Genomic DNA, 17,340 nt, shown 5'->3' with positions numbered 1-17,340 from the left:
GAAGGAAATCAAAAGTGCTACTCCAGAGAACACATGAATGATAAGAAAGCAAAAGCAGGCTTATTGCTGATATAGAGAAAGTTTTAGTGGTCTGGATATGAGATCAAACCAACCACAACATGTCCTTAAGCCACAGCCTAATCCAGAGCAAGGCCCTAACTCTCTCTTCAATTCTATGAAGGATGAGAGAGGTGAGGAAGCTTCAGAAGAAAAGTTTGAAGCTAGCAGAGGTTGGTTCACGAGGTTTAAAAAAAGAAGCCACCTCCATAACATAAAAGTACAAAGTGAAGCAGAAAGTGCTGATGACGAAGCTGCAGCAAGTTCTCCAGAAGCTCTAGCTAAGATAGTCAGTGAAGGTGGCTACGCAAAACGATGTATTTTCAATGCAGATGAAGCAGCCTTACATTGGAAGAAGATGCCGTTTAGGACTTTCATAGCTAGAGAGGAGAATTCAATGCCTGGCTTCAAAGCTTCAAAGGATAGGCTGACTCTCTTGTTAGGGGCTAATGCAGCTGATAACTTTAAGTTGAAGCCAATGCTCATCAAGCATTCCAAAAATCCTAGGGTCCTTAAGAGTTACGCTAAATCTACTCTGCCTGTGCTCTGTAAATGGAACAACAAAGCCTGGATGACGGCACATCTGTTTACAACATGGTTTACTGACTATTTTAAGCACACTGTTGAGACCCTCTGTTGATAAGAAAAAAGATCCTTTCAAAATATTAGTGATCATTGACAAGGCACCTCATGACCCAAGAGCTCTGAGGGAGATGTACAACGAGACTAATGTTATTTTCATGCTGCTAACCCAACAGCCATTCTGCAGCCCGTGGATCAAGGAGTAATTTTGACTTTTGAGTCTTATTATTTAAGAAATACATTTTGCAAGGCTATAACTGCCATAGATAGTGATTTCTCTGATGGATCTGGGCAACGTAAATTGAAAACCTTCTGAAAAGGATTCAACATTCTAGATGCCATTAAAAACATTCGCAATTCATGGAAAGAGGTCAAAATATCAACGTTAACAGGAGTTTGGATGAAGTTGATTCCAACCCTCATGGATGACTTTGAGGGTTCAAGACTTTAGCGGAGGGAGTAACTGCAGATGTGGAGGAAATAGCAAGAGAACTAGAATTAGAAGTGGAGCCTGAAGATGTGAGTGAATTACGGAAATCTCGTGATAAAACTTGAATGAATGAGGAGTTGCTTTGTATGGATGAGTAAAGTGGTGTCTTGTGATGGGTGCTACTCCTGATGAGGATGCTGGGAAGATTGTTGAAACGACAACAAAGGATTTAGACTATGACATAAACTTAGTTGATAAAGCAGCAGTGGGGTTTGCGGGGATTGACTCCAATTTTGAAAGAAGTTCTGTTGTGGGTAAAATGCTACCAAACAGCATCGCATGTTACAGAAAAATCACTCATGAAGGGAAGAATCAATCAATGTGGCAAACTTCACTGTTGTCTTATCTTAAGAAATCCCACAGACACTCCAACCTTCAGCAACCACCACCCTGATCAGTGAGCAGACATCAACATCGAGGCAAGACCTGCCACCAGCAGAAAGATTATGACTCGCTGAAGGCTTAGATGATGGTTAGCATTTTTTAAATTTTTTAAATTCAGTTGTATACACTGGGGATTTTTCGACATAATGCTATTGCACACTTAATAGACCACGGTATAGTTTACACATCACTTTTATATGCACTGGGAAACCAAAAAATTCATGTGACTGGCTTTGTTGTAATATTTACTTTGTTGCGGTGGTCTGGAACTGAACCCACAATATCTCTGAGGTATGCCTGTAAAGGAGACATCCATTTTGCTATCATCTGTCTAATTAAATTAACTATGTATGCTATATAGAACTAGTATTTTCATTCGCACACGGGGATTTCACTTGGTGTTCTTTGCTGTTTAACTAATTTTTTAAAAAGTAAAAGCCCCAAAATGAAACAGTTTAATGAGTTGGAAAAGTTTTGCTTTTAAAAATACTTAAAACAATTTTTTTAATGTAAAAATCCTCATGTGGTGATTTCCAGTGCCATTTAGGGAGATACAAGAGCAGAGATTCCAAGGCTGAAACATTTTATCTGCAAATGAAATGATAGTGTAAACAAACACATGTTTGATCTGTGTCCTGGAGCTTGGCATGGCTAAAGGGAAGGATGCACCCCTTTTTATCATTTGAGTCCCCACCCAAACCCAACCTTCAAAGCAGAAAATTTACATGCTGTGAAAGATAGAGCTAAGATAAGTGAAAAACTCTTCAGATATTTGTTTTAAAAATCCTATGAGAGCACACTGAATATGGACCATGAAAGCAAAGCTCAATTTGTACTTTTGATTTTTCCCAGTTTCACATTTTTAGAAAATGTTCTTTCACCACCTCCATGTGCAGAAGGCTAGGAGCTTGCTTTGTTTCCCAACTGACCTGTTCATACCAAGTTAGCTACACCCACTAAAGTCCCCCCTCCCACCCCCCACTTTCAGCTAGTCCCACGGAGTCCTCCTATGGAGCTGATATGGAGACTTTAGTTATTTTTATAGAGAATTCAATCCTTCAATGCCACAAGACACCTTTCTTACTAAAGAACAAAATGCAAGGAAGTTGTTAAAAACAAATCATTTCCATTAGAAAAAGTTACATGATTGGGAAAAGAGAAGAGCACATTGCTGTAATTACCAGTACATTAAGCAGGGAATGAACAGCTGCGTGAACTTGGAGTTCAGTAGAATAACAGCCCCCGAGCCAGCTTCCCCATATGGTCCAAGGGAGGAGGTGGGGATTCTAGCTGCTTGGGGTTGGAGAGGTGAGGAGGGGGCATGCTCGAATCCCATTCAAGTGAGAAACTCAGGCCAAGAAATGTCTGGCTTCCCAATCCAAACCCAGCTTCCTCCGTGTTGCAGTGGGAAAATCCCCCTGGCCTCCATAACAAAAGCCTCTAAAATCAATGTTGTTTTTTCCTAAAGAGAGCAAGATGTGAGCGTTTTCAGACTTTTGGCTACATTGCTACTAATAGAAAAGATGACCTCAGAAAGACTGAATCACTTCCTCAGCTTTCTTGGGGTGTGGCTATCACTTGGAATGATTGATATCACTTCATAAACACTCTATTTGATCGAGCATTTGCCTCCTCTCCCATTCAGAAGTAGGGTCCAGCCAACAGCGAATGGGTCCTCACCACCAGGTATTGGTCTCAATCTGTTGCAGTGAAAAGCATTACAGCTTTCTAATTGGCATTCCCTCCAGAATTTGGCAAATTTGGTAAAAGCAGACCAACACTATGGTAACCTTTCATTATCAATGCAAATCCTAACAGAAAAGCATTCCATTCTTCTTACATTGTATGTCATAAATTAAACACAATAAATTTTATTGTGAAACCTCCTCGGAAGACATTCCTGAATAGCCGAGGCAGAAAATGCTTGCATTATACTAAACAGAGCTAAAATTTGATAGTCGCTGGAAGGGCTGGCTATAAGGAATTGAGCTATTTACAGGGGGAAATACCAAATAGGCTACATCATTTGCAAGGAGATGTTTTTGTAAGTACCATGTCCAAAACCATTTGAGTTTTGACTATATGAAGGCTATTATCATGGAGGATGGTGGCCAGCTGTTCCTCATCGCCACCGAAACAGAATGAGAAAAAATGGCCTTAAAATGGAATTGGAGGAATTCAAGCTTCCTGAAAATTTTAGTTAACGGGAGAGGGATCCACTCTAGGGAGTTATATAATAGATGCCTTTCATTGGCTGTAGCTATTTTTTTAATTGAAAAGAGGCCCTTTTAAGACAGTTTAGGTAAAATATTGTCCATCAGTAAAATAATGAAATTTGATAATCTTACAAAATTCTCCTACTGAAAAAAAAAAAACGGAAAGATCTTCAAGAATTATAACTATGGGAAATCAGGCCATATACGGAGGATAATTTATTCAGTCACGCTATGGTGCCATGAAATCTCATAAAATGAGAGAGTATTATTAAAAGAATCCTGTCAGAAATGGGTGCATTTCATGCCATAGATTCCAATAGGCATATTCCAAGAAGAAGTATAATAATTTCCCTGTAAATTAATACTTGATCATCTGTGGAAACATCTAAATTTAAAAATAAAATAAAAACACAGTGTTCTACTCAAATTAGGCACACTCCTGTTTCTTAGGAAATTATTAGATAGATAAATGTAAAAACATCATTTGATGGGTATTGGAGTAACCATTCGTATTTGACTCATGGGCTCTCTATTTAGCAATTTATAATGATAGTCAAGCAGGTACTGAAATATTAATGTATAGGACTTTCTTAATAAACCAATTAATAAATCAACTATGGGAAGGACCCTCATTCCAGTCTTTCACACATGGAGTAAATCCGTCATTGCCAGACTTCTGAGTTCCGTAGAACACTCCCTTTTATGTTTTCCATTCAACTTGACTGGAAATTTCTGCTAGATCTCCTTCCAGACCCCCAGGAGACAGAGCTACCTCTCAGCAATCAGTACTTCACCGAGGGCTGCACTCCAATTTGAACATCTCATTAGACATGGAATCAGAAATGTGGGATTATTAGATTTCACCCTGATAGCTTTTCTTCTCAGATGCCATAATAAAACAGCATCCCCTTCATTTGTGCTTTTCTGACAACTGACATTTATCTTTGTGGACCTCTGCTTTCTAGGGAAAAGATAGGAGTTGTAGATATGTTTAAACTTTAAATTTCTTCCCAAGCAGGAAGGAAAGGGTAAGACAACAATAACCACAAAGAAATAGTTTCACGACATAAGTCTATCTTGACTTAAAACTCTAGGGCATTTGGATCACATGCCATGTCCCACTGCAGGGGTTAAGTAGAGTCAAAAATTGTTGTCAAATTACAAGACTAGTTACTTACTTCAGGAAATATTTAGTTATGCAGTTTGAGGTACAAATTGCACGAGCATTCAAAAATTTGCCCAAGTCTAGAATTACAAATGAAATTATTATTTTTCTCTTCTTTTTATCATTTTAGGGGGCATTTCCAAGGGATTCTTTAAATTAGCTGCTCAGTTTCCTTCCCTATAAATAGCTTTTCCTATATACAGTATAGAGCTGACTTTTGAAAAGCAGACAGTTCATCATGGCAGCTAAGAGCACAGATTATGGACCCAGGATGACTGGGCTCGAATTCCACCTTTGTCACTTACCAACTATGTGCCCTTTGGGCAAGTTACTTGACGTCTCTGAGCCTCTGTTTCTTCCCCTGTAAAACTAGGATTTCATAGCACCTCCCTTATATGGTTGTTTTGAGGATTTTTAAAAGTGCTCAGAACCTTTCCTGGAACTGTTTGCCTGTAGCTCTGTGAGATGAGCAGAGGGGGAAGAAAGAAAGATGAAATCGGCCAGCAGAAGAAGACTGTGGGATCAAAAATAACTACTTTCCACACAGTAAGAAAAACACTAGAAAACAAGTACTTGAAATTAGGAGCCTCCCTTCTCTGCGTTCCTCATTCACCATCCTCTTCAGATTTGGAAGCTGCCTTCATCCTCCAAAACCTTTCAAGATCAATTGTAAGTACAGATTTATTCACTCAGATCTTCACTCATTAATTTAACCAGTATTAATTAAGCACCTACTATGTGTTTGGGATTCTGCCAAGCAGCAGGATGGGAGATAGGGCAGGAGGGAAAGGTGTGAAGAAAGACCTAGATTCACAAAGATGAATAAGATACCATCCTTCTCCTCAAGGAACTCATGGTCTACTGAGACACATAAAATAAATGATCCAAAGGAAATAAAGAGCAGAACCAAAATTATGTGATGTGTGGCAAAATGAGATGTGAGAAAGAGACTAAGAGAGAAGGAAGTGTCTAGTTCTGCCTGTGAAAGTTTGGGAAGTTTTCTCAAGTGAGAAGAAGCTTGATTTTAGGGCTACAAGAAAAGTAGGAATTAACCAGGTGAGGAAGGGTAAAGAAGGCATGAGTAAACAGTACAGACAGAGGAATGTCACGTGCAAGGCCCCAAGGCCTGGAAGAACTCCGTGTGCTCAGAGCGTGCTTGGAAGTGTTTGCGGTTGGAATACAGGGCATTTGGTGGCCGCATGGGGTTTGCAAACATAGTAAGGACACAGGTGTTTTCAACAGGCCACAAATGACAATATGGTGGGAGGCCATTTCTGAAGTCTTGCTACCATCCTGGTTTATCCGATTTCCTGCCTGAAGGAAAGGAAGAAGAGTCCAAAAATACTGACAGCCTTAGGGCACTGAAATGAAGAACATGCCATTTTCCTTAAGAACTAGCTCCCAGGAATTCTGGAAGACAAGGAACAGGATATTGTCTCCCATGTGACCCATATCCCATCCAAACATCTTAGAAGAGACGATTATGTCTCTTAAGAGTCATTAAGAATGTCACAAAGGAATTATATTAACTCTCAGTCACCTTGTTAGTCTCATAGCTGCACTGAATACATAGTATTTACTTATTGTATATTACCTAAATCAGAAAAGTAACATCTTCTGCTCATGATTTATAATATGAATTTGTATTAAATAGTCTTTAATTCTGAAAAATATTGTTCTTTGCCCTAAATCCCGCAAAGAAGAGAAAAACCAGTGAGACCCAAGCCAATGCGAGAAGGCCTAGAGGATTGTACATGGGTTTGACTTGTGGGAAAAAAATGCTGAGGCCGTTCAAAGAGGGATTTGTACAGATAGATTTTAGATTAGAAAGAGGTACAAACTCTGGCAACTTAGAGTTGCCAATATCAGAAGAGGTAATAATGGATCATGGTGATCTGTACTAGACAGACCATGTCTGGACCCCTCCATCAGCCTGTAAGATCATTCTCCAATGAAAATCATAACACTCTCCAAAGACATATTTGAAGCAACAGCGGAGTCTGTAATAAACACTATGATATTTGACCCTTTGCATCTATATAATAGAGCTATAAAAAATCGATCTGGATTAGCCCTACCAACAATAAATTTGATAGGACTAAACCAGTTCAGGTTTTCAAGGCTCCGTGATATGGATGAAAAAGACAATAATCGTGGCATTTACTTTACTTCTCCAGTTTCTCAGAAAGCAGCATGAGTCAGCCTTCTCCAAAAGGCGAGATGGAATCTGAGCCGGTAAACACATTGTGTGTTGCACCTCTGAGCCGCACCACATCTCTTGTTCATTAACAAGAAGCAAGCAAAAGACAAAAAGATGGTGCGCTACATCTGGAAGCATGTTCACAAAGCTGAGCTACCAAGCAGGTGAAGCATTTTAATCCCTGAGACTCTGCCGCCTGTAAAATCTGTCCAATTCCTTCAGCATTTGTGAACAACCCTCGAAGAGGAATTCTTAGGACAAATAAATGGGAGCGCATGTGAATTAAAAGAGAATAACACCTGTCTCTGCAGCTGGCCAACAGACCTCGCTTTAATGTGCTGTCTGCTGGGAAATTGAGGCATCTCATGTTACCCGGAGGCCTTAGCCTGCAGTGGAGCCTGGAGAAAGGAATTCTATGACCAGAAGATGTGAGGCTTGGTTTGCAGCCAAAAACAATGGTGAAAGGTACAAAATGAAAAGCTCTGTCAGGACAAAGGCATTCAATCACAGAATAACACACAACTCAGCCGTTTGAAGAAATGAACCCAAAACCAAAGTCACAACTGGATTAACAACTGGTTGATCCCCTTTTACCTTCTAATGCTTCTCTGGCTGGCGACTACTTGTTGAAATTAGAATGAAGAGAATACAGCCTCCAGCAGTGTACAGTGTCTTCCTTTAGGACTAGTTCTGGCTGGTCTCGGAAAAGCAGCTTGCAAGATTTATGCTCCTCTGCCCTCCGTCCATGTTTTTTTCCATTAAAGGGGGAATTTAGAGCAAAGTTACCAACATACTTCCAACCCAGTGCTGGAGACGTCCTCGCTGACTTGCAAAATAACTGTGGCTTCAGCAGAATCATGTGCCCAATAGTAACAGAGGTGAAGCCCATAAAAATTGTGTGCATGTATTGTTCAAAAACAGGAGAAAAGATCCTGGAATTTGGTCCATATTGGACCTAGTGGATGGTTTTGCCCTATAGAACAAGCGAAGATTGAATAATGGGAACAAATAGAATCAAAGGGGAGGTTCTTTCCAAGAAAAGCTTAGAAGATTCCAAATGTAAGCATGTATACATATAGCTAGAAACAGAGATGCACAGATTTTTATGTAATGTACAGAACACAGAGAAGCTATCAAAGTTAACTGAAGAAATATAGAAGGGTTAAAAGTTAAAGGAGAAAATACCTGCTGATGGTCCTAGGTCACATGGCCCTGAACGTCCATGGAATCACCGGGAGTCAGGACAAGCCTGTGTGATGTGATTTCTGAGGGCCAGGAAGGTACTATTGCTTTCTCATCTGCACACTGATGCCTGAAAATCCTATAATGGGAGCCAGAGCCATTCATGCCCCAACCAGAGCTTAGATAAAATGCAACAATTCTGGAAATGTACCAGCAAAATAAAATTCACAATGAGCCCTAAATGTCTGAAAACTACCTGAAGCATGGGGAAGGGTGGCAGAGGCGAACCAAAAATGCCTCAGCTCCTTGAAAGGACAGCGCTTTAGAGTGGGGGCTAAAGTGGGGTCAATGAAGCAGGAAGAGAAGCTATGGACATGAATGCCAAATTTTTTCTCTTTGAATTTGTCTGTATGTGGGTTCTGACTACAACAGCTGGAATTGATTGGGTCAACAGTATATGAAATGAGAAGGAGGCCTGTGCCCAAGGAGGAAGCAAGTGCCCCATGTGATCAGTCCCAAATATTTTGGCAGTCAACTTAGAGACAGGGGAAAAAGTCATTTATTCACGGAAAACTCTCAATGAACTGTTTTTTAAAAATGCCTAAAATATCTGTTGCCATTTTCCATTGTCAATAGATAAAAGCTAAGTTTCATTGTTAGTTTGAAGAAATGCTTCCACTCTATTGAAATTTTGCTTAATATTCTGCTTAAAGCAATCATGACAGGGAACTCATTCATTAAAATACATTATCATAACCCTAACACAAAGAAGTATTTGTTTTTCCAATGACATTCTCCTCCTTGTGTAACACTTGAGGAAATTAAACCATTTGTAATACTTAGAAATAGATTTTTCTCTAGAATCACCTATCTTTCACACACTGTCTCTCACACACACACACACGCACACACTAAACTCTATAAGAGAGGTCACAAATTTGATTCATGTCTCTCTCTGCATCTGTGAGCATATCCCACCTCCATCATTGTAAAGAATAATTGGAGCTTGGCTCTTACTCTGCTTCACTGAATATACCAAAGAAAACGTTCCATTATATTAACACTACCTCTACTGAATGAGATGTTGATCTGCTTGGGCATTTTCATTGAGTTTGAAAATGCACCATTATAAGTCTTCCTAACTGTGATGAATTATGAATCTGCATTTGACATCCATCATACCATTTGCACTATGCTCTGTCTGGTGGGAAGAAGAATGAGGTCAAATAGCAATTAAAGCATGGGCACACTTCAAGAATTTGTAGCACTTTCCAGTATTTCTTATTTTCATCGTCTTCTGTCAAGTATCAGTTTGCTCACAGAAAGGCAATATTTTGGATAGAAAGGGAAAAAATCCAAAAATTCACAACTTCTTTAAAGCTATGGCTACATTGTAAAGTTGCAAAGTTTTAGTTGATGTTCAGATCTTATGACATTCACGCACATTGAGAATTCATTTGACACTTGAAAATTGATACCTATTTCAAATGTTGCCCTACTGCAGAGGGACCCTGTCACAAATCCAATGTTACATTGGCAACAATCAGCTTAAAGTACTGAACATAACCCTTCTAAGTCTGAGACCATAGAAATAAAATTATGTCTTTCAAAGAGAGAAGAATGGCAGGAAACATAAACCTCATTTAGTCAGTAGCTGGAATTTCTTTACTCAGGAGCACAATTCAGCTCCAATATGTTCTTTAAGGTAAAGATCACAAATGAGCCCATCCTTCTTAGTAGCAAGTCTCTTATTTATCACATGATGTAAGCTGCCTATCCAAAGCAAACCCAGTTATAGGCAGGCCCAAGATTACTGCGCACTTTTTGGAATGCTGCCTACAGACTGCAGTCACAAAGTATTATTTATTGAGTCTATCTGTCTCCTCTGCATGCAAGAAGTATTAGCTGAGCCTTTCTCAGACACAAAAAGTAGAGCTCTACTTGATTCAGAACTATTTCTACAGGCAGCAGCCTTCATAGTATGAGGAAGAAGCAAAAGTGATCCAACTGTCTCATAATTGTTTTTTTTTGCTACAAAAATATAGCTCTCTCACCTGAAAAACTAAATCTAGACTTAAAAACAAATTTATTGTAATCAGACAAACTATGATGTATAAACATTTCAATTCAATTTCACAAACAAGGATTAAATACCTCAATTTGCCTGGGGGCCGACCCCGTGGCCAAGTGGCTAAGTTTGCCCACTCCACTTCGGCAGCCCAGCGTTTCGCCAGTTCTAATCCTGGGCACGGACATGGCACCACTCGTAGGCCATGCTGGGGCAGCGTCCCACATGTCACAACTAGAAGGACCCATAACTAAAAATACACAACTATAGGGGCTGGCCCCGTGGCCGAGTGGTTAAGTTCGCGCGCTCCGCTGCAGGCAGCCCAGTGTTTCGTTGGTTTGAATCCTGGGCACGGACATGGCACTGCTCATCAAAACACGCTGAGGCAGCGTCCCACATGCCACAACTAGAAGGACCCACAACGAAGAATATACAACTATGTACTGGGGGGCTTTGGGAAGAAAAGGAAAAAATAAAATCTTTACAAAAAAAAAATACCTCAATTTGCCAGATGAAATCTGGAATACAAAGATAAATAAGACAATGTCCTGAGAGCGGAATACAGACATATGTATATTTAACTATATTATGAAGCAGAATGTTTTAAACACTTTTTGACTTTATACACAAAATCCTCTGAGAACACAGAACAGCAATAATTCTCTTGTGAAGTGAGGATGTCTTTAGGAGGAAGTGATATTTGATCCGTTTCTTGAAAATGATGGAATTTCAACCAAGAGATGACAGGTAGTTCAATCATTAGAAGAGTGTGGGGCCTGGGACAACTGGCTATGACAGGGAGCCCAAGATAATCACACTTAAAAAGAGACTTTGCTGCTGCCATCTTTCATAGGCTATTGGAATTTCAATAAAGATAGAAATGTCAAAATTGACTTGTACTTATGGTCAAGAAGAAGAGTAAGGTGTAGTGGCCTGTGGTCTCTGCCTCTTCCCACAATTACCACCAAGTGCAGGGCCAAGGATGCTGACTAGCTGGCCCACCCAAGAGTTGGACCTGAAAGTAGGTGAATGATGAAAGCAATGCAGCCTCCATCTCAACTCTCTACTGAAAGTGCTTTCACCAAGGTCACTAAAGATATCCTTGACACTGAATTCTCCCTCCCCAGAAAAGTAATTCTTATGTCTCCCCTTGGCTGTATTTGACATTTTTAACTTCTTCCTTATTGAAACAGCTTCACTGACATTCCTGGGACCACCATTGTCCTCTTCTTTCAACCATTCTTGATATGTTGGCACTCCTGCAAGTATTTCTTAAGTACTATACTCATTCTATGCACTCTCTTTGAGCAATCTCATCTGCTTCCATAGCTTTAGCTAAACATATATGCTAACGAATTTCAAATCTACATCTTAAACCCTCATCCCTTTTCTAAGCTCCAGACTTAGATATCTCCTGCCCATAGGTCATCATCCATTCTACTTAATCCTATACCACCAACGATAAAGCTATCACTAAATCCTAATTTTTATACCTCTTAACTGCTTCCTAAGCCAATCCACCTTTCTCTGTCCTTATAACAAAGAATCCAGTAAGTATTCCTAAATACTCCCACTTCCTCTGGTCTTTTCTTTCAGTTTTATCCTTCACACTGCAGCCAGAATGATTCTTCCCAAAACAAATATGATTCTATCATATCCTTGCTTAAAACAGACTTCCACTTGCTTGCTGTAAAACGTCCAAAGTACTCGTGCTGGTTTACAAGTATGTTCAATATCTGCTGTTTTCTTACTCTTACAGCTTCACCCTAGTCAGCATTCTCCCCTTCATGTTCTGGGCAATCATTATATTGAATATCTTTGATTTTTATATTATGCTTGCCTGTTTTCTCTTGCTTGTAATCAGCCCACTCACCATCTTCTCCTTCTTTCATTGGCTCAACTTAAATAGTGCCTACTTTCATAAGCAACTTCCTGCCCAACACACCACCATCACTACCACTGAGCACAAGGTAAGGTGCCTTACTGTATACATTTTAGAATCTTTTACTTTTATTTATTTATTTATTTTTGTTCTTTTTTTCTGTGCTAGGACCATGATCTCTATATTAAGGGAAGTTCTTTTCTTATTCATTATTATATCTTTGGCACACAGCATAGAATCTGGTATATTATAGTAAGTGGCTAATTATTATCTCTAAATAGAGAAATAACATGGAAATGTCAGATCAGGTTCTCACACAACTAGTGTTCTAATAATTTTTAGATGTAATTGGAAAAATGAAGGCTGAAAAAAGAGATTGATCCAGAAGATGACAAATGTTAAGCTTCAAACTAAAATTTTTAAAAGATTTTTATATTTTAATATTATTTTGTTAGCAAACAGGAAACAACGCAGATCGGTAGGCAAGAAAATGATGTGGATAGGTCTTGGCTTTTAGAAAAGGTAATGATGGCAACAAATAGAATCATTTGGTGAGAAGGTATACCAATGAGGCATCAATTTAAAAGCTTAAAAGAGATATTGTGAGTCAATATCATGGCAACAGGAATAAAAAGGAGAAAAAGAGTTTGAAAGGCATTGTGGTAATAGGATTGCCAGTACTGAGAGATCATCTGGATGTGGAGGGCAAGGAAAAAGGCTGTGTAAAGATGAAGTTAGAGCTCCAAAACATAATTGATATGGAGGACACAGGAGAAAAAGATTGTTCAAGCAAAGAACAAGATAAGAATTGGTTAGATCCTTTTTACACTTTTTGAATTTGAGAGATACTCAACAGGTAATTAGAAATATAGATTTGAAGTACAGAAGAGGAAAAATAAGGAAACTTTAAAAAATATGCATTTGGGTTTTATCTGTAGAGAAGTGATGGTTGTAGGTATAGTGTAAGAAAATAATGAGAAAAAGAGAGGGATAGTTACTTAGGGGAGTTCCTGTATATGGGGACAAACAGAAGAGGAACAAGTGAAGAAGCAGGAGAAGGGGGGATGGAGTTACAAGAGGAGAAATAGAATGGTGTATTGTAGTTTAATTACATTAAAGAGAACTTCAGAGAAGAGAAATATGCGTTCATTTCAATTATTTCAGGGGGATTGGATAGGATAAAGACAAAAGTGTAATCTTTGGCTTTAAATTCAGCAAATAATTGATGACATTAAGACAGCAGTCTCAATTATGTGTTGCCATTTGAAATGACATTACAATGGGCTGAGGAATAAGTAGAAGGTGAGAGAACTGAAGAAGCCTGTGTAGCCTACTCTTCCGATATGTGTGATGATAAAAGAAAGAAAAAAGATGCAAATAGGATCAAGGAAAGACTTTTAGAAACATTTGAAAGAGGAGATCACATTTGGAGGCTGAAGGGAAATATCCAGTGGAGCTGAAGATCGTGTCAATGCATAAAAGCAAGGGGTAATTTCAGAGGCCAGATTGCAGAGCAGAGAGAAGGGATGGAGCTAGAGCACATGTGGAAGTAGCGAGTCTCCTCTGGAGAAAAAGAACATGGAGCAAAGAAGAGAGTAAAATCATCCAATCTGTAGGTGAATGTTATGGGAGTGGAAGTAAGAGTGGGAGGCAGCCAAAAATTCTGAAGTCTTTAAGGATGAGTAGAAATCTTATGCAGCTGAGAGTGGAGCACTCTAGGTAGAGATATTAATGTCAGCCGAACATAGAAACAAAAAGCATAACATTGGGAATGACAATTAGAAGTGGTTCAGTGTGGATGCTGATTAAGTGAGAGGTAGATGGTGCAAGAGATAACACAGGAAAGGAAAGTGAGGATCAATTATATTGAGATATTAAGGAGCATGGACTTCAGTCTCTTGTAGGTAAGTCTCTCGGTGAAGAGGTTTAGGCAAGGGAGTGGTGTGGGAGGTTATATGCTGAAGATAGATTACTCTGGCACCTATCGTGTAGGTGTAGGGGAAATGGCAAATTTGCACGGCAGTCTAGCAAAAAGCAATGCAGGAGAGAGAGGGTGCAACAGAGTCAACACACATTTGGGGGAAAAATTCTACAAGACTTTGTGATCACTTAGGGATTTAGGAAAAATGAGCAATCAAGGAAAATTTCATTTCTCTTTTGGATGATTGGATAGAACTTGATTTCACTTACAAAGGAGTAGGAGAGTAAAGCAGATATCAGAGGGGAAAAGTGAGTTCCGTTTTGAGCATGTTGGACTGCAGGTTTTGTCTGACTGTTGGATAGAGAAGTTCAATGGGCTATTGGGTAAGTCTCAGAATTATGGAAGTGGATAAGTTCAAAGAGGAAAGTACACTAGTGGACTAAGGGTGTAACCCCCAAGAAACATCAATAATTAAGGAGAACAGATGGAGGAAGATTAGATATGGGACTGGTCAGAGAGGGGGAGGAAAATCAGGAGAATGTGTGTGTTGGGGGGGTTCCCACAATCCGATAGTATAAGAAGAGCTCCAAGACAAGGACAAAATCCACAGTAGCAAACACAGCAGTTGTGCCAAGTAAGCTAAGCTCCAAAATCCACTGGACTGAGCAAATTTAGCAAACTGAAGAACATTTTGAGTTTTAGCAGAGCACTTTCAGAGGTATAGTGAAAGTGGAAGCCAGCATACAGTGGGCTGAAAAGAAAATAAGACATAAGAAAATAACAGTGCGACAATAAGGTTAGACTGTCTTGGGGATCCTATGTATAGGAGAGGTCCACAAGAGAGTGAGGCCTAATAGCCTTTTAGCGTAGACTAGATATGTGCCACCTGGAGTGGGGAGGGGGCTCTTCAGGGAAGAACACATGCAAAGCATGAAGGCATGAAACAACTTAGTTGGCTCAGAAAACACAAGATGTTTAGCATCGTCAAGGCGTTAAAGCAAATGGAGTGTCTGGGTAGCACAAAAGACATGAGGTGGGACAGAGACAGAAGTGAGATCAGAAGAGCCTTTCGGGCCTTACTAAGGAAAAGAAATTTTGTCCTGAGGCAATAGGGAGTCACTGAAAGATTTTAATGGTGCTGTTTGTGATTTAAACTGGCAGAATGAGGAGTGAAAAAAGGCTGGAGGCAAGGTGAGCAGAGCAGGAAGGAAGATTCGACTGTAGCACAGGAGGGAAATGACAGTATAAATTAATAGCAAAGATGGGTTGGAGTAAGAATTATCAAGAGTTGATGATTAAGTAGATGTGGAAAATGAAGCATGGAAGAAGCAGGAATCAAGAAGACCAATGTCTTTGGTTTAGTTGATTAAGGGGAAGGACAATATTACCAGTCGTGGAATGAACAGAAAGGGAGATGGTGTTTGGAAGGAGAAAAATAATGATTGCAGTTTGGAACATTTCACATTTGCGATTTCACTTAATGTCCCCATGGGGAAAAATCCAGGCAAGTTCCTGGAGCTAGCACTCCTGGTGTATTGGATAAGTCATTGAAATTTAGAGCCTGAGATCAAGGGGAACTAGGGATCATGGAGAATGTGGGCTGAAATTCACTGCATTGAGGAGATCCCTAGAGAAAAAGGATGCTTTTCTCCTGTTAGTTACCACTTTGTTAACTAACAGCGCTTGAGTATCCTTCACACGCTTAGAGCTAGTTCTAATTTTCCCTCTTTAGAATGGAACTGGTTCTGAGAAGTAAGCCTCCGATAGGGGGTGGGATTGAATGAAATCAACTATGAGTTGGGGTAATTGAGAAACCGAGAATCAAATAGGACCTGACGGATCCTTAAAATTTCTCTTGTTATCCTCTCTATGGCTACTCAAAACAAAGGTGTAAGAATTGAATCGATGAACCTGAACCCAGAGCCTTTGGAAGTCCATAGAAACAGAGGATTAGGCAGTGCCTTGGGAGGATAGCCAGTAGAAAATAAGACCCCATTGTCACAATATGTTGCAAACAGCCTAAGATTAAAATCTACCTGCTGTGATAGGACCCAGGCAAAGCAGGTCACTCTATCCCCTGCAATTTCACTTAGCCTCTTTATGTTACTTTGTGACCCTGATATTCATATTAACCTGATTGCAATTGTACACTCATTTTGGGTATGGACAACTAGTGTCATAAATTGGCTTTTAAGCCACGTCTCTCTTTCCCCCTGGCCTTGATCCCTGTAGATTGAATTGCTTTCAAGTCAATGTGAACTCTACGGTGAATCTTCAGACAGAAGTATGATTTACTTGGAGCAAAGATATTGTGCAAGAAAGCAATCGCTTTTCCGTTTTAAACACAAAGTGTCATTTTGCTCCAGAATAACTCAAGGCAATTTCTCATGTGTTTTTTTCCAGGCACCCCTCTCTCTACACCCCCAAGTAGCATTTCCAGTGGGAATTTCAGAGGCTCTAAATAGCAGCCAAAGAATAATTTTTCATTTAGACAGATGGGAATAAAGGTTTTGAGTTATGGAGGACTAAAGAACAAGCAAGGATCATGTGGCCAAAGTAAGAATTTCCCAGGGAAATGTTTCAGGTCACTAAACAGAATGGAATTCATTCCAGGTTTAAGCTCTTTGCCTCATGCTTGTATTATCTTTGTAATTAAAAAAAAAAATTATAGGAAAAGAAATCTCAACAAAGACATTGTCAGAATTTGTTAATTTGATGAAGCCAAGTTCATCTATGCTTTTACTTGCTTTACTATAAAATGTAACTTCTGTATTCAAAGAATATCATTATATTTTATATTAAGCATGACAATAAGAAATTTTACAAACTTAACTGTAATTCTGGCAAGGGCTGTCATTGCCAAATACTTTCCACTCTAACCTCATTTCCTCTTGGTTGAAATTTGTACAAATGCTTTCCCTCAAAGGGGCAGGGGTTTCTCTGCTCAGAGGTGAGATGACTTTCTAAAAAGATAATTTGAAGGCTTCTCAGTCACTCTTAAGTCATAAGTCCAAAAAGCAATAACCCCTATTGAACCTTTAAAATGTCAAAATTCTTAACCTTTACACAAAGACCCATGGAATGAGAATTAATTTATTTTTCAGGAAAAATTTAAGAAATTTTAAGAATGGCTTAAAATGATATTAGAATATTAGATATAGTCATGATTGAGTAATTTTAAATGGTTTTTAGA

General features: G+C 39.3%; 1 long non-coding RNA gene across 3 annotated transcripts in view; it reads right to left on the bottom strand.

Annotated features, from left to right (window-relative positions):
- Window positions 1-7,905, bottom strand: part of LOC106827895 (uncharacterized) — a 76,550-nt gene extending 68,645 nt beyond the window's left edge. For 2 of the 3 annotated variants that reach the window (XR_011495533.1, XR_011495532.1), the window contains exon 1: window positions 7,689-7,899. This is a non-coding gene — a long non-coding RNA (uncharacterized lncRNA). Of the gene's footprint in view, window positions 1-7,688 lie in introns of all 3 variants that reach the window. The other variant, XR_011495534.1, reaches the window with a different exon arrangement.
- Window positions 7,906-17,340: the final 9,435 nt, after the last annotated feature.

This window comes from Equus asinus, chromosome 19 (genome assembly GCF_041296235.1).
Source record: "Equus asinus isolate D_3611 breed Donkey chromosome 19, EquAss-T2T_v2, whole genome shotgun sequence".
Classification (NCBI taxonomy): Eukaryota; Metazoa; Chordata; class Mammalia; order Perissodactyla; family Equidae; genus Equus; species Equus asinus.
The sequence above is the reverse complement of the archived record's forward strand: the minus strand, read 5'-3'. Positions and strand labels throughout refer to the sequence as shown.